Raw genomic sequence first — 27,208 nt, forward strand, 5'->3', positions numbered from 1 at the left:
TGAATTAGGACTGAGTTACAATGCATGACTAAGAACCCCCGATTCTTCTTAAAAATCTGTCTGAAATTGGAGGGGCACTCAGTATACCCTAGTGGGACTCAGCACCACGCCAAGACACAATTTCCAAATGAAAATACAAATGAAAATACAAACTGCCTATCCTTATGCAACAGTATTGAAAAGAAAGCCTGGCACAAATCAATGACCATGAACCACTGGGCCTCACATGGAATCTGAAACAATATCACACGTGGATTTGATAGGAACAGCAATATTGTTCACCTTTTGCAACTCCTGCACAATGCAGTACTTCTCATTCATCTTCTGCAAGCCCATGATGGGTGAATTGCAAGAACTTCCCATAATTCCCTTCAAGATTCCGTGTTGAACAATGTATTCAATTACTGGAGTAATCCCAGCAATCATTTCAGGTGTCAAATTGTACTGGGGTTTTCTTGGGTATTCAGCATTTGGTTTCACTGTGATTCAAACAGGTTCAACACCTGTGATCAACCCGATATCCTTCCTTGAGAAATCCCACACCTTTGACATGACTGTCTCTTTAAGATCTGGTGGCAAATCGTCAATGGTTAATAGGGTAAACAATGTGTTGTAGGATCCATTTTTCATCTATCATCATCATTTGCTTATTCACCAATAGCATGGATCATTTTTCCCAAAAGGGGTTGGTTGGTAACTTCTACTGTTCTCAAAGTAGAAAGGGTGGCAGAAGTTTCAACCAAAAATGTCACGGGTTGGCCTTTCACTTCACCATCTACAAATGGGTCTACCTCTAAGACTGCAATATGTATGCAATCTTCCTCCCCCCTCAGGCACGATCAGACAGACTGATCAGAGCCATAATTCTCAAATGTCTCAAACACAGGAAACTGTTGAGAGGGATTATTATCTTGAAACACATTCAAATTAATGTTTGGGACCTGATTAGAATTTAATCAAAGGCCAGTTGCATTTTGCTGTGGCATCGGGGGTTGTGGGACCTGCTCACTGGAGCTTGTGGTACAGTAAAATTCTGCCCTCTCTGTGTCAGCACATTTTGCATCTGTACAGTGTTGTTGTTTTGGGCAGCCTTCATCTGGGCAACTATCACCATCTGCTATAAATTCTTCGGTTTCATCTCAATTTTATCACTACAGTACATCGCATACCTCAACATCTCATCAACTGATTTTTTCTACCAACAAATCAAATGCTGCTGAATCACCATGTCAATCTCAGGACTCAATCCTGTCACAAACCTTAGCACAAAATGTCCCATATCCTTAGGCTCAAGCACTTCCATTACACTACACAGTTTGAATGCCTGCAACAATCTCTCATAGTAAGCATTGATCGACTCTTGGGGTTCCTGAGTTATCCTGGCAATTTATATCTGATCAACCTATTTGGGCAACACTTTTGACTTAAAAAATGTCATCATCTGTTGGTACTGTCAAGCACTAACCTGTTTGTCCCAAGGAGACACAATGCTGACCCAAGTTGCTTGTTCCCCACTCCACCTAGACGTTGCATGCCTCCTACTTACTTTACCATGATTGGCATGGGAATGATGTTGGGGAAAGAGGATGGATGAGAGAGAGAGAGAGAGAGAGAAATACAAACTTCATGTGGCAGGATCAGGAGGGCTAGTGGTAGTCTACAAAGAGCAGATATCTCCTATGATAAATTAACCATTTAGTCAAATGACACTTTTCATGCAACCTATATGCTAAAATTACTCTTCGCCAATCCCCACCAACTATTTGTGCCTGTCAGGGTCCTCTTTCCCACTTTTGATGGCTCTCACATCTCTCTAGGGATCTTCAAGAAACAGTATGGAATCTGGCCCCAGATACAATGTTTAGCCTTCTATACTATCTACATGGATTCTCACCTTGTTCCCAAGTCAATGTGGCCCCAATGGAAGATCTACATAAAGTGTTCCAGAAATTCAGTGTACGCCTTGATGAGACTTTCTAAAACAGTCACACTCATAATCATAGACATGTAACAGGTGATAAAGAATGAAAATCAATTCTTAAGTATTTAGATTTATCAAATATTTAGCGGTTAATCAGCGCAGTGTGTTAGTATCAGAAAGGACACAGTTCAGTGTTTTAACCAAATTGAGAGCATATGGTTAATATACTAACGCACACATTCATATGTAATTGGTGTCATCACTGTTACATCACAGTGACAATTAAACATGGAAATAACACCTTTGATCCATGTTTTGAAACCAGCATGTGCCAAGCACTGAGGGCCATATTTATACTTGTTGACGCAAAACTGCGCTAACGCAGTTTTGCGTCAAAATAATTAGCGCCGGCTAATGCCATTCTGAAGCGCCATGCGGGCGCCGTATTTAATCAATGACGTTAGCCGGCGTTAGCCACCGGCGCTGCCTGGTGTGCGTGGAAAAAAACAACGTACACCAGGCAGCGCCGGCGTAGGGGAATATGGAGCTTGGGCGCCAAAAAATGGGGCAAGTCAGGCTGAGGCAAATTTTTCGCCTCAACCCGATTTGCACCATTTTTTACGACTCCCAACCCCCATAGAAATGACTCCTGTCTTAGCAAAGACAGGAGTCATGCCCCCTTGCCCAATGGCCATGCCCAGGGGACTTCTGTCCCCTGGGCATGGTCATTGGGCATAGTGGCATGTAGGGGGGCACAAATCAGGCCCCCCTATGCCACAAAAAAAAATAAAAAAAATACTTACCTGAACTTACCTTAATGTCCCTGGGATGGGTCCCTCCAGCCTTGGGTGTCCTCCTGGGGTGGGCAAGGGTGGCAGGGGGTGTCCCTGGGGGCATGGGAGGGCACCTCTGGGCTCCTTCAGAGCCCACAGATCCCTTAACGCCTGCCTTTTCCAGGCGCTAAAAAACGGCGCAAAAGCGGCCGGACGTCATTTTTTTTGACCCGCCCACTCCCGGGCGTGAATTTTGTCTGGGAGTGTAAATACGGCGCACATGCTTCAGAGTCAATTTTTTAGACGGGAACGCCTACCTTGCATCTCATTAACGCAAAGTAGGTGTCCACGGAAAAAAATGACGCTAACTCCATGGACTTTGGCGCTAGACGCGTCTAACGCCAAAGTATAAATATGGAGTTAGTTTTGCGTCAGAATTGCGTAAAAAAAAAAACGACGCAATTCCGGCGCAAACGGAGTATAAATATGGCCCTGAGTGTTCTTTATCACAGGCAATGATTGGTGCAACAGAAATGCTACATAAAAGTCAACTATAACAAACATGTTCATTGTACATCGTTAAAATAACAATTGTCCAACACACGCTCAAATCTGTACTGTCATTGCAAGTTAACAACAATGAGCTTTATTATTAGGCAGACAGCAAGTATTCAAGTAACCAAGGACACTCATAACATGCCCTTCTAGTGCCCGATACCCGTTTGAAAATGTGTCAATCAACTATCAGATGTAACTAGGAAGAAGCCTTTCAAGCATGTGCAGCGTGTTACCACCTTTTATGATGCTAACCTTCTTGATCTCTTCTTGTCTAGGTTTCCCATCCGTGATGCTGGGCTGTGGAATAGATGATCCAGGAGCAAGCATGAAGGAGCAGAGAATCCCACTATGCATTCCAAAAACCTCTTTCAGCAAGCAATTTCCTCAAGACTGGTGCTGCTTTAAATACCTGCTGCACCTGGCGACACCCAGCCAGAGTCACCTGGCCACACCCAGTTTGAGTCATGAGGATTCCACAAGCTCAGGCGCAAGTTGACATGTGCCCCAGATTTCTACACAAGTTCTAAAACAAACATTGGCTCAAGTAAACATTTCTCAAAGGCAACATCAATCATTGGCCCATGCAAGGGCAGGTGGTTTGCTTAAGGGAAAACTTTACTAAACCCAAGATGTGGGTTCTGGAGCATATTTTGCTTCGCCGGCCTGACAGTAACATTTTCAGCACCAATGGTGAAGGGTCTTTCATCACTAGACTTCTTGGCAGTTCTCACTTAGGCAATTCAACAGCTATTTTACATTCTATCCACAAGTCATTTGGAACCTCAATGTTAAATAGAGTATTCAAATCGACAAACAGCTGTGAAGTCTTCACAAGACTCTCAACTTACTTGTGCCACTCCACCAGCTTTTCCCTCAGCTCTGGAATGTCATCAGTAAATGATGCAAGATCACTTTTACTCCGAGACATATACACATAACCTCCACCAGGAACTTCCCTCAATGGGAAATTTGATGAACCCACCACTCCCGCTACAAGAGATGGTGGTTCTCCTGTTTGTTTCTTTGATTCTTTCTTTCTCATCCAACTCATTCCGTTTCTGAATATTTTGAATCAATTCTTTCATTTGTATTTTCATCCCTGCATTGTCTTCCTCATTAAAAAATACACAATAGCTCCTCTGCAAAGCTTTGGTCTTATTCTAGTCTACCTAGTATCTTTGAGCTAACTTCGATAATTTTTCATAAACTTGCCCTACATGTCCTTACACATGAACATGAGCACATTTTCATGATAAGTATCTAAACAAGTCATGGTAAGGTTGCCGCAAATCATCTCATCCAGTTCTAACTTTGAGTTTTTCACATCTACCATGTTCTCTCTCTCTGGTGGCCAAATTGTTCCCTGACTCACCTCAGTACTCCTGCTTTCCTTATAGGGAGTATAACCATTAAAAGCCTTCACCCACTAATTTATTTGGTTAGCACTAAAGCTCCATGTCACTACAGGGACTTCAGACACATTTCCATTTTCATTAACACTGCTACTGAAATTTAAAGACAGCTCCCACACAGGTGTTCCACAATTCGGCATTCTCTGATATGTGCTTATGGAAATGTGCCCTGAAAAATTAAAAGTTGAATGAGCACTCGCCACACATGGAGAACTTGTGTGCTGGAACTAAAGGAACAAATCCTCTTGTATCAGGACTCATTGCAGCACTATCTGATCCACCTACTTCACCAGGGACAGTCAAATTATAAGTTGTTTTTCACAGAAAGTCAGGCTTATACATGGGGACCACAGTACCAATAGTAACTGGGACAGTAAGAGCATCAGCAGTATTTGATTTGGCAAAATCAGCAGGAACACAAATTTCTGATCCTTCTTCCCTTGGCTCATAATGTATGTTTGCCAGAGAGTAACCCTCACTGGACCAGGAGTCATTTTTACTGAAGCAGTAGCTAACCCAACACTTCCATCAGTATTTGTGCCATTTCCACCCTCGTCCCAAGTTTCATAATACAGAAGAGGAGGGTTCTCTGACAATAGCATATCTAGAAGACTGTCTCCAGAATGAGTCGGTAACCTCACTTATATCATCTAGGGCCATATGTACGAACACATTTTCCCATTGACACAGAATGGGAAAAACCCTTTGCTACATCTGTCCCCTAGTTCCTTCTGCTTACGCTTGTTGTGTTTCTTGTCTGTTTTATTTTCCTTTACTCCCTCATTTGCTTTGCTTGCCAAGGCTGGGTACAATCTAACTCCCTCTATCATATCAGTTGTCCCTCATTTCTGTTCAGCATCCACATAGGTGAGCACTGCTCTTCAAGCCAAATACATGTATGTAGCCCTACATTTATTACATGTAGTAATGACCTGGGGTATCTTTGGGAGGTGCCTCTTCTCCCTCTCTATTAGGCACAGGAACATCTCCAAATATTAATAGTCACAAGGAGGATTTCATTCCGGACGAGGAAATTACTCACATTTTTTTGGTCAGCAGCAACAACAAATCACAGCTGGTTCCCTTGTGACGTCCACAACCAACACCAGTGTGTCACGTTGTGATGTCAATCTTGCTCCTTGCACCTTCCCTTACAATCTGCATGGACTCACTCTCCTCAGCATCAAATACATATACAAAATGCAATACAATGACCCACAGTATCCAATCACACAGGAGTATTGTGGGGCATATTTATACTCTGTGTGCGCCGAATGTGCGTCAAACTTTTTGACGCACAATCGGCGCAAACCCTGCCCAAAGTTCCACCATGTGCGTCATTTTTTGGAAGGGGGAACCAGCCTTCCATTAATTATATGCAAGGTAGGCGTTCCCTTCCCAAAAATTACTTTAAGGCCTGTGCCCCATATTTATACTCTGACGTCATTTTGACGCACAGGAGGGGGCAGGCCTTAAAAAACGGCGCCCAGCCTGATGGGCACCGTTTTTTAACGCCTGGGTCAGGGCAGGCGTTAAGGGACCTGTGGGCTCAGAAGGAGCCCAGAGGTGCCCTCCCATGCCCCCAGGGACACCCCCTGCCACCCTTGCCCACCCCAGGAGGACCCCCAAGGATGGAGGGACCCATTCCAGGGAAGTTGAGGTAAGTTGGGGAAAGTTTTTTTTTCCGTTTTTTTTTGTGGCATAGGGGGGCCTGATTTGGGCTCCCCTGTATGCCACTATGCCCAATGACCATGCCCAGGGGACATAAGTCCCCTGGGCATGGCCATTGGGCAAGGGGGCATCACTCCTGTCTTTGCTAAGACAGGAGTCATGTCAATGGAGGTTGGGCGTCAAACAAAATGGCGCAAATCGGATTGAGGCCTGAATTTTGCCTCAGACCTGACTTGCCCCATTTTTTGACGCCCAACCTCCATTTTCCCCTACGCCGGCGCTGCCTGGTGTGAGTCATTTTTTTTGACGCACACCAGTCCGCAGCGCGGCTAACGTCATTCAATAAATAAGGCGCCCGCATGGAGCTTTGGAAGGGCGTTAGACGGCGGTAAAATTTTTGACGCACAACTGCGTTGGCGCAGTTGTGCGTCAAAAAGTATAAATATGGGCCTAAATACTTTGAATTAAACCTCAGCCTGTGGGGTATCATCCAGAGTAGAATAGGTTCACCCTGCGCATTAAGATCCACTATACCAATCGCCTCACATTAACACAATGAAATAGTCCATATCTCAACTGTGCCGTCAGCGAAGTCTCCTGACAAAAAACACCAAACTCAGCAGACAGCATGGTGTCATCTACACTTTTTAATACTATGCCAGAAACAACTTCAACTGTTTTTACTAACCATCAGACTTACATTCAAAACATCTCCTCAAAACATCATCCAAACTTCACAAACATTACAAGCTAACATAGACCACTGCGTTTTGTGATTCCATTGATAGTCACTCCTCCACTGCTGTTAAAACTGTCCCCTAAAGCTTTGACACTCTGTCGGTCCTCCAAAGTCTTGGGATGAGCACAAGGGACTCGGTTCTGTGGACTAACTGATCTAGAATAAAGGGTTTCAACTCCCCTCATTTTGTGATCCTAACCATCATCACTCTGCCTCCATCTGAGAATTTTTTGGACCTATTTTCAAATTTGTCTTCTTTTGGCTGACCTTTTTATGAGTTCCGAAGGGTAAGAAGAGTTACAATCAACACTCCAAATACTTTAACAGTGTAACTTATTTTGGTCACACTTTAATTCTCAGAGTAGGGAAATTAAATTCAAAGGTTTATTACAAACTCAAGGCCAAGCCTATGTAAATGAGTCTCAGAAACATGCTATAAAAGGACAGAATCACCAAAGGTGAAGTAAAGCGCCATATCAGATTAAATCGTACAAGCATAAGGCTTACAAGAATCTTGGTTGCACCAATAGAGAACATAAGAAATAGGATTTGGTAATCAGTATAGTAGTCACAGTCCTCTTTTCTAATCATTTAAAAATTAATTTGATCTAAGTATCCTATCTAAGCTATAGGGTACATCCTAACTATCTCTCAGAAATATAGAAAATAACAAAAATAATCAGCATAACTGAAACCTCAGGAGACATTTTGATAGAGAGGTGTGCATAGCATAAATCTACACAACCCGATTAGGAATAGAGAGGTCTATACCTCTCTGACTCTCAGGGGAATCTTCTCTCACCAAGGGGTAAAGGGGTCTACTACCATCTGGATAAATGAAAACCAGTTTAGACCTTGTAGAACCTTTGAGAATCCACATCATCAACTCCAGTATTGTTCCATCTTCTGTGTACAATTGGAATTGGCAACTCCCTTCAAGTTCTCATCCCATGAGTCAAACATGAGGACGACCTTGAGAGCCTCTGGGAGCACATCACACAAATAAGAGTCTTCCTTTGCACAGTATTCAGTAACTGATTTGATCATTTTAGTAAACTTAAACCAATTATTCCCATTCTCTTTGAGGGAAAATGCAATAGTAAAAGTTGCAGCTGACAACTTTTATTTGGACTAATGCATCACTCTTTAATCCAGTGTGCCCAAAATCCATCTTGACTGACTCCAACGGTCACAGAACATGGCATACAAGCCACAACAAATTGGGATAAAATATTAATATTTTGGCTGCATGTAGGAAACTGTAACACATCAATGTAGCCTCCGATATCCATTCAAATATAATGGGCCTGATTCACAAAGGTAACTTACACTTCTGAGTAATTTACACTGTGGAGTAAGTTTACCACTTTTCAGCATTCACAAACTCCGAGAGTAAATTTAGTACAAAAGATTAAGTTGCATGTCTCCACCTCTTGTGCAAAGGAATTGGGTTACTCCTGTGTGGGTGGGAGGCGTTGTCCCCTAAACCCCTCCCTGATCCTCATTAAGACCCTCTCACTCCTCCTAAGCCCTACACCTTTTGTATTAATTCTGCCTCTTTTATTAAGCCCTTCCCTGTGCATCTCCCAGATTTACTACTAAAATGTAGATTCACATGTCCAGAGACTCTGCCATCAGGGCAGAGAACTCGCTACACAAAACTATAGGTAATGAATAGACGTATGCTCTGCAATAGTTTGTAAATAGCACTTTGCAGTAATTTTTAAATACTACTAAACATACTACGATGTGCAGTTTATGAATCAGGCCCAATGTGTATTACTTTTGGATTTCTAAATCAAGTAGATGCTAAATATTTAGAAGTCAAGATTAATCCTCATACACCTAGCAGGGACATTTACAGCAAAGAAAAGATTCTTACATTTAGTCTTTTTCTCATGTAGAACAGATGCTTCTTGTGTGAAGCACCTGAGATCTGAAACATTACCCCTAGATCTTTGACTCCCCACCGCACTTTGTATACTCAAAAACAGATGCTAATGTAGAGCTCAATTCACAAAATTGCTGTGATGGTTGGCCCACCGCAACTGTGGCAGTTCGACTGCCACATTACAGCCCTAGTGGGTCCATTGTTCCCAGCTGGGTGAAGGTGTTCTGAATTGTACTCAGCCAGGGTGGCGCTGAACTCAGTGCTACCTGGCTGATTACAACTCACCTTACCTCCAGCCCTTTCATGGCAGTCACCCCGTCATGGAAAGGCTGGTGGAAAGGGTGTACTGGAGGCCAAAGGGGGCCCCTGCCCAGCAGACAGTGCACATTCCAAGGGTGTTATGGTATTGGCCTCAGCTCCCGTATGGGAGCCGAGGCCAATATCATAGCATTCTGCCAGGTGGAAATGCGTATTAGAATGTTCCTGATGGTCGGCAGGAACATTGTAACATACTTGGGAGGTATGCCACCACCATGGCAGTGGCATCATCCCCTTGAGGTTGGCAGTCCTGCGTTGTGACCACCAATATCATGATTAGGCGCTTAGTTTAGGCCAAAAGTGTAAACATAGACTAAAAGTCTAACTTCATTAGCAGTAAAGTTAGAATTTTTGTCTAAGTTTACACTTTTGGTCTAAGTTAGATGAAATAATCTTCTCTTAATTTTGTAAGAAATTCAAGTATGTTACCCTGTGTGATATCGCGAGCCCTTGATGTCCTCTGCCTCGAAATGCACCTCAGATTCTGTTACAATCTGTTAAAACCTTGAATAAAGAAATATGAAACACAAATAAAATTAAAAATTAAAAATGAATTAAAAAAAAGACTTTAAAACGTTTCTAACACAAATAATGTATTTACACCAATGCAGCTAGAGATGTGTTTGTTCTGAAAAGAGTAACATGAATAATACTATACCATTTATCTAATCATGCCAAAGGAACCTTATTAGGTAACTTGCAATAAAGCACTTACTAAAGCATATAAAGAGCAAAAGCATTGACAGATATGTTTTCTAAAATCTCCAACAAAATAAAAGTTATGCCTCTATCTAGGAAACTGCAAAGAAGCCCAAGCAATCTGCTGATTTCATTTGAAAGCTTCCAGGAAAGTCAGTTCTGTCACAGTCCAGTTGGTGATAAACGCACCATTAAAGTTAGATGTCATATCAAGGACGACAAAGCCATAACCTTGTCATCTCTATTATAGGAAATACTTCAAGAGCTATTGCCCTGAATTTTGGCATAAATGTCTTGGGATGGAGAGGGCAGGTGTATGCAGCTGAATCACTTGGTTATATTTCAGTGGAGTGGTATAGTCAAAGTAATAATAACAATGCCAGTTTGCCAATCTCTAAATGCTGTAACGGGCATTATTGTTACAGCAATACTGTATATTGGGGGTGAGATTCCTTGAGCCAGTGAACATCTTTCATGTGAATGGTTTTGCTCATCCCTAGCTTGATAAGAAAAACAATCCATTGTTAAAGAAATATTAATAAATAAGGGGTATCTCTTCAGTAAAAATCTACACAACATGTATAGGCACCATAAATATTGAATACTAATTGTGGGATGCATTGTTGCTTTATAGCGCCGAATGTGGTATTTTAAAAACATAGCAGCAGAAATGGAAAGCAGCTCTGTGGTGCTGATGGAGCCTGCAAGCTTCAGTGACAATTTAGACTACAAAACGTTTCACATTTATTATGTCTCCAACATACCAAGGGTATATTTAAGAGCCCCTAGGGCCACCTTAGGGCCACCCTTGGCATCATTTTTTTTTTACACTAAGGCAGCGCTAAAGTGGCATTTTCCAAACGCCATATTTAAAAAGTAGCACAATGCATGCATTGCACCACTTTGTAAACCCTTGTGCCACATTATGCTTGTGCCAGCTCAATGCATGCATGGGGGCGTTCTACCATTAAGAGGGCCCAAAAAACGGTGCAAGGAAACCTAACAGATTTCTTTGCTCCATTTTTTTCAGCACTTTTAATGTCTGCACAGAGAAGGCGTTAAAAGGGGGCCCCTAAGTACTCTGCAGGAGTAGCGCCAAAATGCTGGCATTACTCCTGCAGAGTACATCAATAGCGTAAAAGAAAATGACACTATTGCTCCCTACCCTGCGCCATGGTGTGCAGTGTTTTAAATACGGTGCAAACATGGTGGCAGTAGAGGGCGCTAAGGGGCTGTGCCACTTTCCTTAAATCTGCCCTGAAGTGTTCCTTCAAACCCACAAGGGCCTGGTGCATAATGCTCAAAACTGAAACATACAAGCCACACTAAGCTTGCATGTTTCTGTAGTAATGGCACCAAAAGTGTCTTACTACAGAGGGAGATGTCAGATTTCTGTTTAACAATTATTTGAGCTGGGGTTTTTGGTGCTCGGCACCAAATCAAATCAAATCAAATCATTAACATTTATAAAGCGCGCTACTCACCCGTGCGGGTCTCAAGGCGCTAGGGGGGAAAGGGGGGGTTATCGCTGCTCGAACAGCCAAGTCTTTAGGAGTCTCCGGAAAGCGGAGTGGTCCTGGGTGGTCCTGAGGCTGGTGGGGAGGGAGTTCCAGGTCTTGGCCGCCAGGAAGGAGAAAGATCTCCCACCCGCCGTGGAGCGGCGGGTGCGAGGGACGGCAGCAAGTGCGAGGCCAGCGGAGCGGAGGGGGCGGGTGGGGACGTAGAAGCTGAGGCGTCTGTTGAGGTATTCCGGTCCCTTGTTGTGGAGGGCTTTGTGTGCGTGGGTGAGAAGACGGAAGGTGATCCTTTTGCTGACTGGGAGCCAATGCAGGTGTCTCAGGTGTGCGGAGATGTGGCTGTTGCGGGGTACGTCGAGGATGAGGCGGGCCGAGGTGTTTTGGATGCGTTGCAGGCGGTTTTGGAGTTTGGCGGTGGTCCCGGCGTAGAGGGTGTTGCCGTAGTCCAGGCGACTCGTGACAAGGGCGTGGGTCACGGTTTTTCTGGTGTCGGCGGGGATCCAGCGGAAGATCTTGCGGAGCATGCGGAGAGTGAGGAAGCAGGCGGAGGACACGGCGTTGACTTGCTTGGTCATGGTGAGAAGAGGGTCCAAGATGAAGCCGAGGTTGCGGGCGTGGTCTGCGGGGGTCGGTGCGGTGCCGAGGGCCGTGGGCCACCAGGAGTCGTCCCAGGCGGACGGGGTGTTGCCGAGGATGAGGACTTCCGTTTTTTCAGAGTTCAGCTTTAGGCGGCTGAGCCTCATCCAATCTGCGACGTCCTTCATACCCTCTTGTAGGTTGGTCTTGGCGCTGGCGGGGTCCTTGGTGAGGGAGAGTACAAGTTGGGTGTCGTCGGCGTAGGAGGTGATGATGATGTCGTGCTTGCGTACGATGTCGGCGAGGGGGCTCATGTAGACATTGAAGAGTGTCGGGCTGAGCGATGAGCCTTGAGGTACGCCGCAGATGATCTTGGTGGGTTCTGATCGAAACGGAGGGAGGTAAACTCTTTGGGAGCGGTTAGCGAGGAAGGAGGCGATCCAGTCCAGGGCCTGGCCTTGGATCCCGGTGGAGCGTAGGCGGGTGATTAGGGTGCGGTGACAGACGGTGTCAAAGGCAGCCGAGAGGTCGAGGAGAATGAGGGCGACTGTTTCACCGTTGTCCATCAGGGTTCTGATGTCGTCTGTGACTGAGATGAGGGCGGTTTCCGTGCTGTGGTTGGTTCGGAATCCGGTTTGTGAAGGGTCGAGCAGGTTGTTGTCTTCCAGGAAGGTGGTCAGCTGTTTGTTGACGGTCTTTTCTATTACCTTGGCTGGGAAAGGTAGAAGAGAGATGGGGCGGAAGTTTTTCAGGTCGCTTGGGTCAGCCGTAGGTTTCTTTAGTAGGGCGTTGACTTCAGCGTGCTTCCAGCATTCGGGGAAGGTAGCAGAAGAAAAAGAAGAGTTGATGACGGTCTGGAGGTGCGGGGCGATGATGTCGTCGGCTTTGTTAAAGATGAAGTGCGGGCAGGGGTCCGAAGGGGCGCCGGAGTGGATAGAGTTCATGATGGATTTGGTTTCTTCCGTGTTGATGTGGGTCCAGTTGTTGAGGGTGATGTCCGGGGAAGCGGGTTCAGTGGTGTATGGTTGGGTCTGGTGTCCGAAGCTGTCGTGGAGGTCGCTGATCTTGCGATGGAAGAAAGTGGCGAGGGATTCGCACAAATCCTGTGAGGGCGTGACGGCGTTGGCGCTGGCGCTGGGGTTGGAGAACTCTTTGACGATGCTGAAGAGTTCTCTGCTGTTGTGGCTGTTTTTGTCTAGTCTGTCGGTGAAAAAGTTCCTTTTGGCAGTGCGGATCAGGTGGTGGTGTTCGCGTGTAGCGTTCTTGAGGGCGGTCATGTTGTCAGCGGTGTGGTCCTTGCGCCAGGCCTTCTCAAGGGCACGACAAGTTTTCTTTGATTCTTTGAGGGTGTCAGAGAACCAGAGAACCAGCCCTTTGTTGTCAGCACCAGCACTTATGAGAGTCTGCCTCGTGGTGGACTGGCCTGCATAATTTTGGTTTGAGCACAGCTACAACTCTTTATGAATTCAGTATACATTAACAATGTTGGTTACCTGCCACCCAAGCATTCCTTACAGCATAGGGGGCCTAGAATAATATGTCTTGCCACCCTCGTAAGAGAGGGATGGTTAGTAGCTGTGTTGGTCCTTTCATTGGCAGAAGGAACAATGGAAGATGCAAGCTGCAGTGCTCTCCTGACAAGGGCACTGGCACTGGCACTTTTTTTTTTTTTTTTTTTAGAAATGAAGCAGTGCAATAGACCTATTTCTAGAGGTAAGGAATAGATTTCATTTTAGTGAGATTTCACTATAAAGCAAAATATTATTTTATTGTTTAACTTACAGTATAATACAAAAGTCACAAATATGATTTATGCGAAGGCTGTTAATTTCTTTTTCAGGTAGCCTGAGAAACTTCTGTAAGGTGTGTATTTGACCTTCACCTGAACTCCGGGATCAGCCTAGGTGGGTTTCATATAAGGCTGTCATGTTGTGAGAGAGGGAAAGAGGGCAAATTCAGATACCCTAAAGACAGCACCATGACGTGGCATCCTCCCTCACATTTTAAAGACCTAACCCAGTAGATAAAGGAAATTTGATGTAGGCAATTTTACATCTATTATGACCTGGGAGTGCTATGGGAGACTGATCATCTCGAAGGTGTTTCCTCATTGAAGTAGACAGGGAGGCCACTGGTTCAAATAAGAACAGCCAAATGGCCTGGATGCCCCCCTTTCTCCATTTTGAAGGTGTGCTGTCTGTGATTATTTTTGCTATAAGGAAAGGGAGGTGCTGAAAACTACGGCATAGGCAGCTTGCAAAAGTCACAGTAATATACTATATATGCATCACCACTTACTAGTAAGGTAATAAATAAAAATAGGGACGCTGGGAATGCTGCTGGTCCTAAAAAAGAAACAACAAGAGATGTACTCCTGATAATTAAGGAAGGGCTAGAAAAAACGCTGTTTTCTATTGAAACTCCACACATGGAAGAGAACCTCTGCACCAGATGACTAGCAAGTATGATAGTGGTAGTCCTGCATAATCTCTAAAGAAACAATGACCCAATATCAATACTATACAAGCACAAACAATGTGATTGGTGCCATTTCACATGCACTAGGCACACAGAACACAACATTGGATTACCTGGATAAGCTTTATGTGTGCAAAAGGTATTACACTTTTCACACTGTTGCCTTCTTGGTGTAGGTACTGCACTTGTTTCGGTGCTCCTGTGCATCTAAGCAGGCATCTTTGCCTTTACCATGTTATATAATGTGAGGTCACTACTACTATGGCAAACTATTTCTGTATTTGTAACATAGATAGTACTGCTGCTTTACCTGTTTTATGTGATAGTGGCATGACAGTCAATAAGTGCCCTTACTAACATTTTTAACTCGAGTTATTCAAACTGAAGAAATTTCCTGGGTTCATATTGGCAGATTGGATTTTCAAATCCTCAATATGCATGCATGTTCATTTTCATTTGGTTGCTGTTTTCTTTCTGGGTATATCCCCTTTTACACATGCGTAAAAGCCACACATAACCTTTTCTATTTTCTGTTCCTTTTTGCACTCTCCCTTTTATGTTTGTTTATGAGGGAGACTTCATGTCTACCCTCTCCTTTGTGTCTGGTACCCATCCTTGTTACTCAGCACCCTCAATTACCTATCCCTTTCCTTCATCATATATCTTTCTGTTCCTTTTCTTTTCTTCTCTTCCTTTCCTGTTCCTTATGTCCTGTTCTACTAACCTTTGTTTCTCACTATTACTCGCCATCTTGTCCTTGCCCCTACCATCACCACACTCCCACTTCCTACCTTGCTAATTTGATTCTTCCCCCCTCTCTGTTTCTACTCTATGATCCTCATTCCCCACACCTGCCGACTTCATGTCTGAGTTCTTATCCCTCCTCCGCCCCTCTGAGGGAGTCTTAGGGCATCTGCATTTATGGAGAAGACACCAGTCCTTGGCCAAGAGACAGGATAGAGCTGAGTCGAAGTGCTGAGCAGGGTGGAGCAACTCAGTGCTTCTTGTATGAGAAGAGAAGCTGGCTGAATTGGGAGAAAAAAAAACCACACTTTTCACAGCAGAGGAGGGATGCTAGTCCTCATTTTTTAGGTGAAAGGAGCTTCCAGTGTTTAGATAGGCTTTGTCAGATGTTTAGCCAATGGCAGGGGCAGCTCCTCCATAAGGGCGGAGGAGAGTCACCCCCCCCCAGCAGAAAAAGCTGCAATGCTTTCACCACAAAGGAATATTAAACTAGGTTTATTATTCCTTTGTGGTGAAAGGGGCAGGGCATAGAGGATGACAGCCTCAGAGGGGAGTGCACAGTGCACTCACTTGAAAGCGCATGTGTGTTTGGCCGGCTGTCTTGGGCCAGCCAAACACAGATGCGGGGTAGCTCTTTCCAGCCCAGCAACACAGTTGCTGGGCTGGACAGAGCCCACACAGGCTCCCAGTCTGCCTGGGAGCACCCTGTCTGGGTGCTCCCCGACCATCCTGATGCTGCTCTGAGCAGCGTCAGGATTGGCACAGGGCAGGCTGGGAGTCTGTTCCTGCAGCGACCATGAGGGAAAGAGAAGCAGCGCGTCACGGCGGCGGCAAGGAATGAGGTACTTTTTTTTCTACATTATTATGTTTTTTTTATTAGTAAATGTCTTGCTCCACCCCCAATTCCCTGTGTGCCGCACCCGCCCCGCCCCACCCTTTTCAATATGAGAAAGCCGCAGCTGGCAAATGGGGCTTTCCCAGCTCATACTGCTTTGCATTCTGTTACCAGTGGCTGTGTGTTTATAATGAAGAAATGCATCAACATGTCGGAGAATAGTGATCTGCACAGAAAAGCCAGGTCAGTCCGAATAGCTTCCCTCAGACAGGAGGTCACTTGAGATATCTCTTTGATGTTGAGTTAACCCTCCTGTAACTCACAAAATTTCAAAACATCTTTTAAACTAGGGATTAAAGCTGCATTTATTGCAAGCTAAATTGTCAGACCATTGCACCAGCCATGATCTGAAGGGTGTAATGTAATCACTGATATTACCAGCAAAAATATTTGCTATTGTCAAACCACTAGCATTCAGTGATGGAATGATACATTCTAAGCTGACTACAATGGCCCTCATTACGAGTTGCACAATACTAGTGAGGTACACACTCCTTACCCTAAATAACAATGCCAAGCAGTAATGCACCTTTATTAGTTAGGTTAGGAAAATTGAAAAAGGTACCCTGTTTGGCGGGGGTAATACATGCCCCTGCTGCGTAGAAAAATGCTTGGGCATCTATGGGAAAAGAGGCTTGGCTGCTGATGCAGCAAAAGCCTCTTGTGATTTTACCAGATGAATGTACTACTTGCTAAAGTGTCATCCATGTTTCCTGTACCTGGGAAAACTGGGTATAGAAGCACCAAGACAGTCATGTTTGTGAAGACTGGTATCCCACCCCGGGCAGGAAGTTTCCTGCCTGACTTGTAATCCCAACCCTTATGAGGATATCAGTCACCGTACACCCCATTTGTGTTGAATGATTTAAAATGAAGCCAATATGCCCAAAGTAAGTGATGTGCTCTCTCCTTCTAGAATCACCTTCGCCCAGAAAGGTCACCCCTTTGTAATCATGTTCCACTTTGTTACCCTCCCTGCAAAATAATTTTCCACCGCCTTCAGTAACATCAAGCACCTACCAAATCAGCATCAACCCCAGGAACAGTTCACTGTCATTGAATTCACTGGCACACTGCAGTAATAGGTCACCTCCTTTCATTTCATTAGCATGACATACTCAAGAATGGTTGTCTTTCATTGACTTCATTTGAATTACCCTCAAAAGGACAAACACAATGTTCCAGCAATGACTCACCTTGAAGATCTCAGTGGGATGAAATCTATACATTACACTGTCAACTATGGATCTGCTGTGCTCTGCTTGTGCAAAATAGCTTTTAGGGGGCTTCTCAATCAACAATAATAGAAGAATAAAGTAGGTGCTTCTCTGAAATGTTTTGACAAGGTAAACTGCTGTTCCAGGCAGTTGCAGGGGAAAATAAAGTAGCATTGTCATGCATGGGCAAAAGAAGATGCTTTTTCTGACATTGGTTTTTCAAAATGCCTCACTGTTGCCATTTGCACTCTACTGATGCTGCCAGAACGACCAGTTGCTTGTGGCTCACAGGCAGACTTCTTTTCCTCAGCTGTTCAAAGAGCATGTAAATATATCTATTCACGTTCACATACCGTTTACAGGGCAGCCCGGAAAATGATATACACCCATTGTACCTCATGGCACTCAAGCTCACCGAGAACGAGTGCATTGTATTTTGCATGTGGACTGCAGACCAGCACCAGCAGTAAGCGCTGTCCTTCAGTATTCACACTGTGTGGACATTACCGCTGAATACTTTGTGAAGTTAGTAGTGTATTTTACTCTATGAGATGATTAATGGTTATCCCTATATGGGGGTTAAAGATTTTACCTTTGGATGTTTTTGGTTGCCAGTTTCTTACTGTGGGGTGAGGCTGGATGCTGAAGATGAAAACACTTTCAACAAGCTCCAGCCAAAGTATTCAGTTTTAATGATAACATCTTTGAGTGGAACCAAGCTAATGGCAGGAATCCCCAAGGTGCATCCGGCATTATCTGTCAGCATCCCCTGGGATTAGGGTTAAATCATATCTCTGATCCTGGTTAAACCTTCATGTTTCTAAGTAAACATAATGTTCTGTGTTACACAATTGGTTTTACAATGCTTCTTTTACCAATGCTTGTTTGCTAATGTGAGCAGGTGTAGACATGTGCTTTTAATTGGGTGGGGTGTAGACATGCACTTCTAATTGGGTGTGGTGATTCATCCACATGTGGAAACTCAACTGCCTCCCTGATTGGCTATAAATAGCAGAGCGAAGCCTGCCTCCCTGCTTGGCTTTGTTTTGCTTCCTGATCTCAGCATCTGATTTGGCAGTCCAGCCCCTGCTGTCATCCTCGTATTCAGGACTTTTGAGGCAATTCCTTTCTTCGTTTCTGTACCAGCTGACACCAGGCATTTTCCAGCACTCCGGAAAAGACTGCAGCTAAGTGACTATTATTCTCCAGGGAGTTTGTTCTTTGAGCGCCCCGCTTTCCTAGAATAGCTGGTGTATTTCAGACCTCGTATTTTGGTAGAGTGCTTATCTTGAAAACACAAATGCATTTCTGAACATTCTACATTGTTATTGTAGTTACTTTCCTAAATGTGCTTCAGGAAATCTGCTTGAGCTCAAGTACTACAAAAAGTTCCAGTGCAATTTTAAAAGAGCATTTACGTGACTTTTCTTTTTCTAATAGCATAACTCTTGGATTTAAATTGTATCATTTATGCGTGTGTTTCAGGTTTGAGGAATTTGCTTTTGAAGGGTTTTTCACACACACAGTGAATCCAAAGCAAACTGTGCCACTTTAACTGTTTAAACTCAGAGTAGACGTTTGTATTTCTTGGATTGTTTTTGTTCCTTTTTGTTTAACTCTACGCATGCAGGAAAGTTATACGTGATATAATTAATGCCCTTGTTTGTCTTTCTTGTGCATGATAGGTGCAACCACAGTTCTAATTGTAGTGTGCAACAGTGAATCTCTGTGAAGCCAGCCCTAGTGTTGCAGTACTTATTGTTATGGTACTCAGTTTAGGTTTTTGGTAATGCAGTGTTAGTAATTGTGGCAACAGTTATTACTATCCAAGAAAAGTGATAGAGCATCCCGGTGTTCTTCTACCACTCCCGTGCCCATATCAGAAAGAGCGATTCAGTTTCAACGAAGTTGAGTGCACTAACTTGACTATCACTCTGACAACAGCGACCTGCCCCTTGAAGATACAGGGTGCCTGGCTGGAACAGCAAGATCTGGCAGTGTTTTGTCTCTTTCTATTCCACTCCCCCTTTCCTTTTGGGACACCTGCCAGTGTTTCTGTGTCCACCAGGAAGTGCTGAGAGGTGTTCCAGGAGGTCCGGTGCATACCATCGCCCCTGCAGACATCCTGCTTTTCAGGTGAGTGGTCCCATCTCGACAGCTAAATGTTGTCGTCACTGAAGATTTTTCATCACTTTAATTAATTCATTACCTCACACCTGGACCAAATCCTAGTTCAGGGCTAATCTGTTTTATGGTTCCCCACTCTCATCAGTGGAGGAAGGCAGGGCGCAATGCAGATTTCACCATATATTCTTTTCAGCAGGCACTCAGGTACACTTGATTGGTGGTTGAAAAAGCTTTTAGCAGGGCAATCCAGCATCTTCTGAGTGTCTGAGAGGTGGACTATTTGAGATCACACACTCACCCTCCTATGGAACAAATGTGTTATTTTTAACGTAGAAAGGTAATAATAGATTATTTCTGCTGCTTTTAGACAGAAGATCCAATGACAGCTCTGCTCCAGTCATTGTTTCACTCTTTCCACTGAAAACTACTTGGACCTCTTCAATAGAGGATAACAAAGGACAGGCAGAAGAAAGGAAGAATGAACGCATCTCCTTGGAAAAGCACTATTTCATTAGTAGGGTTTACCAGTGTGTCTCTTAGGAAGGCTAATCTTTTTAATGAGGAAGTACATATGCTTCCAGGTAAGGCTGCAGTTGTTTTATTGGTGTGTTCTATAAATAATATTTAGGGCTGAACTATATCTTCAGTAGGCTGCCACCACCACTCTTAGGAAGGAAAAATGTGCCACAATATTATGCTCAAAAAGAAAAAACGAAATTTACAATGCAGCCATGCTGACTTATCTGAAGGTCTGTAACTGGCGGGAGAAGTAGAAAAAGTGGGACATATTCATTGAAGAATTCCATTGCCCTTGAGTCACTCAATGGAACACAAGAGCAATGCAACTCTTAAGTTAGATTTATCAAGCCACACAAGGCCACCTTGTATGGATTTGTGTGGCTTGACAAATCTAGAGTAATGCAATGCAGTGCAAATTGCTGCATTGTGTTACTCTGTCATAGGAAGGCAATCCTTGGATGGAACGTAAGCATTCCCATGCATCCACCAATGGATTCTGTGGCATTCCCAGATTTACCATAACTGGTAGACCTGGGAATGTATAAAAATGCTATCTCTCCCCAGGTGAGGTGTAACAAGGAGAAATACCTTTATTTCTGCTCATTACTTTTGTTTCTCTGTGTGTTGCATTCTGCAGCACACGTAGAAATAGAAATATGCCTCAGAAAATTGTTTTTATGCAGGAAGGTGTCAGGGGGGCATGACTCCTGTCTCTGCTAAGACAGGAGTCATTTCCATGGGGGTTGTGCATCACAAAATGGCGCTAGATTCAATATTTTTTACTCTAACCTGACTTGCACCATTCTTTGGCGCACAACCCCCAGCCCGGTTACCGTCATTTATTTTGACGCTAACCAGGCCTCAGCGCCGGCTACCATCATTCCATAAATAAGGCGCCTGACTGGCGCGTTGGAATGGCGTTAGCCGGCGGTGAACTTTTTGACGCAAATCTGCCCTAGCGCTGATTTGCTTTAAAAAGTATAAAAATGGGCCTCAATTTCTTGTTTCTATGGAGAAACAAGTAGTGCCATTAGGAGTTTCATTGTGGTTTCTATGTTTTTGATAGCTATTGCTATCAACATTTGCAAGGCACAACATCTTGCATCAAGATAGTGCTTTGACTAAAAATAGGGAGAATAAGATACATATACATGCATATTGACTGACAAAATATGTTTTTCTAATTACATTATTCACACATTCCACACATGCCTCAAAAATGTGGAAAGATGTGTAATGAGCAACACATCAGTGCCAGTTGTGTTGAGTGCAACAGAGCCTAACCTCTGGTGTGCAAGGGAAAGAGCACAAATCTATATTTTTACAAATAATAGTTGTCCATTGTAAATGAAAAATGCAGTGTGTGGTGCCCCTGTCAGTTCCTTCAGAATACACTGCTATGTATGTTTTTTAGTTCATACTTTGGTTCATCTTTGGCATTGTTTGATAATGCATTAAAGCAGTATAGGCCTTGATCGCAATAACATGTGCAATTAACCTCTTTTCATATATGTTTTGGTCCGTTAATCAAGGATGACAAATTGTCAGAGTAAATCTTTAAAGAAACATTTAAAAGTAAAGAACACTGTTCAGTCGTAGCTGGGCATTTGCTGTGGCTCAGCGAGCAAAGCTGAGTTTGATTAGAAAACCATGCAACCATGTCATTAATGTCAAGAACTATCTTTTTCCTTAACTGAAAAACATGATCTTTCCCATACATTAGAGTAAATTCTCAGAATACATATCTAAATGCATGGTTTGTAGTTTGAGGGAGGGAAGTGTCAGTTTCTTTAACTATCACTGTTGTACATATTTAGATACACATGGGCCCAGATTTACATAAAAGTCATGCAACACAGGACAGCAAATAAAGTTGCTGTGCTCCGCTCCCTTGAGTGAAGGGGAGAGAGCAGAACAGTGCCATGCATCGCCACCTCTACACTGGTGCACTTTTGGGAAGCAATGTGCAACACAGACACAGCTGTGCTTTTCCATCCATGTACAAAAACTATGCTTAAAAGCGCTTCCCATTTGTATGTGTTCTGTACAATGCAGAACAGATGACAGTGGGAAAAACACCTGCCTCTTCTCCTCGAGGAGATCACTGGATTTTTGCCCAATTCCCTATCTCTAGTTCCTTGTAGATAGGGATTTGTATCAAAACCCATGGGTGGTTGTAAGGGAATGGGCATGCACCATTCACTGAATGTCCCATGGACGCAAAGAAACGCAAGGCAGTGAAATGTAAACTTTGTGTTACTTTGGGCTACAGTCCAATGCACATTGTGATTTACATTGGAAGGTAAATCAGACCTGAACACTTTGCATCAGGTTTGTGTTACAAACATAATGTAAGCCTGATGCAAAGGTTTTGTAAATCAAGGTCTTAATCTACATGGATATTATGTACTTTAGGTATTCTCAATCTGCTGCATGGATCAGAACCTGTTGGTTCTGATGGATATTGTGAATCCTAAATACATTCTTGTAATACCTAGTATGTTTTAACAATAATTTGACTACATATTAATTCAGAAAATGTGCTATAATTATAATCTCCTCTACATAGCATCTGATGACATGTAATGTCACCTTGCTCTGGCAAAAATATGAAAGAATGCTAACTTTTCCTAAGATCACTGTCCAGGTATACATGACATCTACCACTTAATCAGCAAAGGTATTCAAATTCAATGAGGCTGATTAAGTGAAAACATAGCATTTAAAATTCTTATTCATAATGAATACTGGTGTCATGCACAACAAAACACTCAAAATGTTCTCCAGAATACAATCCAAGAGAAGGCAGGACATAATAAATTGTTGAAACATCATTAAAATTCTAAAAAATATTAAAGGTTTGCTACATTTGAACTCTTCACATATAACAGGTTTAAAATTCCTATCACCACAGCCAATGCAGATAAATGACCCTACACTGATACACAGGCTCAGAGAGACTGTTTCCCAACTAGTATTCTCAAAAAAGAATTGTTAGAAATGGGGTTTCTAGTTGGCAGGGGTATTCATCTTGATCAAGCAGGTACCGCAATCGTAGACAAAGTAAGTGTCAGGCAAAACCTAAATTGGCTTGTGCTCACCCTATGGTATCATGGGACAGAGCAGTCAGGCTTAATTTAGAGGCAATGTGTAAAATATTTGTGCAACACTGAAAAATAGAATTAAACATAATAAATAATACAAAAGAACTAAACAACAATAATCCAATAAGTGGAACTTGGATTATAATTTTTTAAAGAAAAACTGTAAAATTGCACTTAGAAGCAAGACTCAGCAACCAGGGATATCTGTTTACGCCACTCTGGGACAAAGTCAACAGCTGAGGCTGACCGCGATGGAGCATGGGCCAGAAACAGGGATCCAATGAGGCCCGCTAAACAAAAGTACCTTAGTCTTCATTGCGTTGATGACTGAGATATGGGGTGCAGCTGAAGTGATGTGCTGGTGTAGATCCCCGCAGCAGAGGTGATGCATTGATTTTCTTCTAGCAGTGGAGGGGGTTCATGACTTTTCTCCAAGCAAAAGTGGTAATGCTTTGCATCTGAGGTGAGGTGAGTCCAAAGGTGATGTGCCAGTTCTGTTCCTGCAACAGCGGCTATGGTTGGGGGTTGGTCCACACCAGAGGAGATGGACTATATCTGAAACATGCTACATGGATGATGCGCGGGTGCCGATCCGTGCAGTGACCATGATGTGTTAGGTTGACAGAGGATGCATTGGTTCTGCTGACACAAGTACCATAGGCCCACTTTCAAGGGTCCAAGACTAGGGTGGCACAACTTGGCAGGGCAAACTCACACTTACTATAGTCCAGGTGCAGTATTAGGTTGGTTAGATGTCTTTTATGCCCTTGAAACATCAGATCAGAAGGCCAGTCAGCTGTCCCTTGGAGTTAAATTGGGTTCTGGTTTGGAGAGATGAAGGTCCAGTTCTTCTCACTCCCAGGTAAAAGGACAGAAGACAGCAGGTCAGCATAGCAAAGCAAGAGTCCAGCAGAGTAGCAGTCAAGCAGACTGGCAAACTTGGAAGCAGCACAGTAGTCTGTCTTCCTGGCAGGGCATCCACAGGTCCAGAAGTTTACTGAAGTGGTAGGGTCTGAGGTCTAGTACCTATAGCCCATGGTGGGGGAGACTTCAAAGCAGAGTTTCTGAAGTGCACAGAGTCCCTGCCCTTCCTGTTTGACTACAGACAAACTACAGAGGGATATTTAGTCCTTTGTTTGGGGACAGGACATGGCCTATTCATGTATAAGTGTGAAGCTGTGCCCTGCTCCTTCCTCTCATCCTCCCATGATGGCCCATCATGTCCCAATGTGTGTGGCTTTCTAGATGGAATACGCAAAGACCAGCTGTCACCCAACCCAGACATGCAATCAGAGATAGGCGCAGGCAGATAGGGCTGGAAGAGGAAAATGGCAATTTTCTAAAAGTAGCATTTTCAAAATTGTAACAATAAATCCCACATTGCCATTAAAGAAACCTGGTAATTACAATTCCATAGTATTATACCTGACAGTCTTTGGGTAGTCATACCCCAACTTTTTGCCTGCCTCCATCCACTATTCTGACACTGTTTTTGCTGGTTTTAGGACTCTGCACTTTACCACTACTAACTAGTGCTAACGTGCAGATGCTTGCTCCCTTAAACATGGTAACAGTGGTTCTTCCCCAGTTGTCATGTTTGATTTACTTATAACTCCCTAGTAAAGTTCACTACAGGTGCCCAGGGCCTGTAAATTCAATGCTACTAGTGGGCCTGCAGCACTGACTGTGCCACCCACATAAGTAGCCCCTTAACCATGCCTCAGGCCTGCCATTGCAAGGACTGTGTATGCAGTTTCACTGCCACTTCAACTTGGCATTTAAAAGTAACTGCCAAGCCTTAAACCTGCCTTTTTCTACACATGAGACACCCCTAAGTTAGGCCCTAGGTAACCTAAAGGGCAGGGTGCTATGTAAGTAAAAGGCATGACATGTACATATGTGTTTGTGAAAAACTCGTAAATTTGTTTTTCACTACTATGAGGCCTGCTCCTTTCATAGACTAGTATTAGGACTGCCCTCACATACTTTTTGAGTGGTAGATTCTGACCAGAAAGGGGTAACCAGGTTATATTTAGTACAGCCAAAATGGTAATATAAAACCCTGCTTCTTGGTGAGGTTGGATTTTATATTACTATTTAGAAATGACACTTTAAAAAAAGTTGACTTTCTCTGTACTTGAAAACATCTGCGCCTTACAGCCTGACTCCAATCAACATCTGGTCTGGGTTGTTTGACAGCTTCCTTGTGCATTTCACCTGGACAACCACAACCACAGGACACTCAGTCACGTCTACATTAATCTGCATACTGAATGGATCTTCCTGGGTTGGAAGGGTGGAGGGCCTGACACTTGCATTTCAAAGGCCTGTGGCCTTCCCTCACAAAATGGACTGCCAAACCCCCTACTGGGACCCTGGCAGACCGGATTGGGCTGAAAGGGAAACGTGTGCACTTCAAAACCACTCCTTGAAGTTTCCCCCACTTCAAAGACATTTTGGGGTATATAAACTGGGTCCCTCATCCCACCAACTCAGACACTTCTGGACCTACACCTGCATCCTGTCAGAAGAGCTGCCTGGCTTCCCAAAGTACTCATCTGGCCTGCTTTGCTGCAAAGGACTGCTAACCTGCTGCCCTGATGGCCTCTAACTTTGCAGAAAAGGACTCTGCCTTTCCCCAAAAGTGCTCTTCAAGGGCTTGGATTGAGCTTGCCTCCTCTTTTCTGAAGTCTCAGGACCAACAAAGACTTCATCTCTTCAAGAAATTCCTTATGCATTGAAAATCAATGCAACGCCTGCTGGAAACAACGCAAAGCCTGCATTGCGCCTGAGAAATTGCCAAAAAGCCAACCAGAATTACGCAGCCCTACTTCCCAGCAACTCCTACCTTACAATGGAAAAATGTTACGCATCGCCTACCGGACTGACGCAGCACCTGTGCCTTCTTCTAGCGCATCAAGGATTTTCACGCATCATCCCTGGGCATCAAAAATATACCCAGATCACAGTGAGGAACCAAGACTGCGCACTGAAAAACGATATAAACCTCTTGCAGTGTGGAAAGAAACAATGTATCGTCTGTACCACTTTGGAAAATCTAATGCAACACCTTATTTTTCCACACATCTCCTCCTCTGCAGTCTCCGTGTGTCATTATTTTTGACTTAAAACAGGTACTGTGTGTAACTAAGACACAACTGTTTATTTCTAACAATTGAGACTCCTTGAACTCTTTAAAAGTAGTATTTCAACCTGTGCTTATAGGATCTTTTTCGTTTTTACCTTATTTTAGTCAGATAAATATTATTTATGTTTCTAAACCTGTGCAGTGTATCTTTGGGGTGATTTCACTATTTTACTGTATGAGTTATTGCACAAATGCACATTGCCTTCTAAGTTAAGCCTGACTGCTCAGTGCAAGCTACCAGAGTGTGGCCTCAGGATAATTTGGATTGTGTGTGACTTTCCCTGACTAGGATTGTGGTACCTACTTTGAAAAGGGTGTATATCTCTGCCAACTAGAGACCCCATTTGTAACACATAGGTACTGAACATAACAGATCTACCTCCTTTCCATTAGGAATTACAGTTTATTAAATGTCATATAGAATCACTAATGTTGTTTTATGAGAGGGCTAGTCCTCACAATAGTGAAAAATGAATTTGGGAGTTTTTCTCTACCAGGACATGTAGCACGTAGGGACACATGTACGAAGATCAGGTTTCGCGACTCGCAAATTGCGAGTCGCAAAACCCGATGTACAACAGTGTCAATGACACTGTTTGCGATTCGCAATGGGGCCACAAATGACCTACCTCATGAATATTCATGAGGTAGGTCGCAACTTGCGACCCCATTGGGAATGGCAGCGCTCACAGGGATGGTTGCCTGCTGGGGTCAGCAGACCACCATGTCTGTGATTGCTTTTAAATAAAGCAGTATTTTTTTTTTAAATGCAGCCCGTTTTCCTTAAAGGAAAATGGAAAGCATTTAAAAAACAATAATGAAAAGTTTTCTTTTCATTTTTTCAGAGCAGGCAGTGGTCCTTGGGACTACTGCCTGCTTTGAAAAAATGTTTTCACATGCA

This window comes from Pleurodeles waltl, chromosome 8 (genome assembly GCF_031143425.1).
Source record: "Pleurodeles waltl isolate 20211129_DDA chromosome 8, aPleWal1.hap1.20221129, whole genome shotgun sequence".
Classification (NCBI taxonomy): domain Eukaryota; kingdom Metazoa; phylum Chordata; class Amphibia; order Caudata; family Salamandridae; genus Pleurodeles; species Pleurodeles waltl.